Below are 1,657 nucleotides of genomic sequence, written 5' to 3' on the forward strand. Positions count from 1 at the left end.
GGTTTCATCGACAACTCTCCATGAGGTGCTGTACAGATTATATTACATCACTTCCTGTGATGATGCACATAGTCTATTTATATAATCTGCCAAGTAACAACACAATGTCCACTCTTATATTATTGTACAGATGTGAGAAAAGCTGAGGATGGGAATGGAACGTCTGAATGAAGATTTCATGATGCTGATGATGTAAATGAGGCTGATCTGTTTCCCATTCCACAATCCCTCTTTATTTCTGTGCATGTTTCTCGATGCTGTTTCAACCAAATTGAAAAAGAATCACAAATCCTCCTCTGGAGCCTCAGATGTCCATTAAGAAAAGGCATGGTGGCCAAGTGGTAAGGCGTCAGTCTTGTAAACTGAAGATTACGGCTTCAATCCCCGTACGTGCCTTCTGATTAGTTTCTCACTTTAAATGTGATGTTTCCAGAAAAGATGTCTGTTGCATTTGTGTCGGCCATCTGGAAATCAGTGTCATGTTACACTTTATCCTGGACACTGGGAAGAACATGAGGAGTAGCCACATGGTCCCTCGAGCCTTCTCTGCCATTGATAGAGTGAAAATATCTGAGGTCCAAGCACTGAACCTTATTACTGTGCATTTGCTGGATATTTAACAGAGCTATTCTATTAATCCCACATCCCGCTCTCCGGTCCTTTCCCCCATTGCCCTGTTATATTTTCCATGTCAGGTACATATCCAATTCCATTTAGAGTTAACATTGAATCTGCTTCCACTGACCTTTCAGGATTGCATTCCAGACCAGAACAACACACTGCTGAAAAAACAATCTCCTCATCACAACTCGAATTCTTTTGTCAATTACTTTAAATGTGTTTCCTCTGGTTACTGACCCTTCTGTCACTGGCAACACTTTCTCCTTCTTTACTCTTTCAAAACTCTTCAGGATTTGCATTTCCTGCTGCCTTTGCTGATTTAACAAGGCTGAGCACACATCACCAAAAGGAATATAAAAGCAAAATACTGCGGATGCTGTAAATCTGAAACAAAAACAAGAAATGCTGGATTCACTCAGCAGGGCTGGCAGCATCTGTGGAAAGAGAAGCAGAGTTAACGTTTCGGGTCAGTGACCCTTCTTACAAGAAATACTGGATTCACTCAGCAGGGCTGGCAGCATCTGTGGAAAGAGAAGCAGAGTTAACGTTTCGGGTCAGTGACCCTTCTTTGCAGAGTTAACGTTTCGGGTCAGTGACCCAGGAATATGATTGGCTCTGAATCACATTTATCCTTCCTGTCAATCTGATGTGGACCTTGTATTTTCCCGGAACCAAACAATCTGAGCAGCAAGTGTGGGTTCCAGTGATTCCCACCGCGCTGAGAGAGAGAGGATGTGATAATGAGCCAGATAGAAGAAAGGAGTGATATAGAGAGTAAAATAGCCCTGGTCTGTTTCTACTAACCCCCGGCCCCCTACTTAAAATGGCATCATTTTCTCCTGCCTCTCCACATTCTAATCCATTGATTAATGCAATCCTTTCATCTGGAACATAGAACATAGAACAGTCCAGCACAGTACAGGCCCGTCGGCCCACGATGTTGTGCCGAAACTTTAACCTACTCTAAGATCAAACTACCTACATACCCTTCATAGAACATACATAGAACATAGAACATACAGCACAGAACAGGCCC

At 42.8% G+C, this 1,657-nt stretch overlaps 1 non-coding gene across 1 annotated transcript; it reads left to right on the plus strand.

Moving 5' to 3' along the window:
- Positions 1 to 324: 324 nt before the first annotated feature.
- On the plus strand, positions 325 to 396 carry trnat-ugu (transfer RNA threonine (anticodon UGU)). Its single transcript has one exon. It is a non-coding gene; the product is annotated as a tRNA-Thr (tRNA).
- Positions 397 to 1,657: the final 1,261 nt, after the last annotated feature.

Source organism: Heterodontus francisci, unplaced genomic scaffold (assembly GCF_036365525.1).
Source record: "Heterodontus francisci isolate sHetFra1 unplaced genomic scaffold, sHetFra1.hap1 HAP1_SCAFFOLD_43, whole genome shotgun sequence".
Classification (NCBI taxonomy): Eukaryota; Metazoa; Chordata; class Chondrichthyes; order Heterodontiformes; family Heterodontidae; genus Heterodontus; species Heterodontus francisci.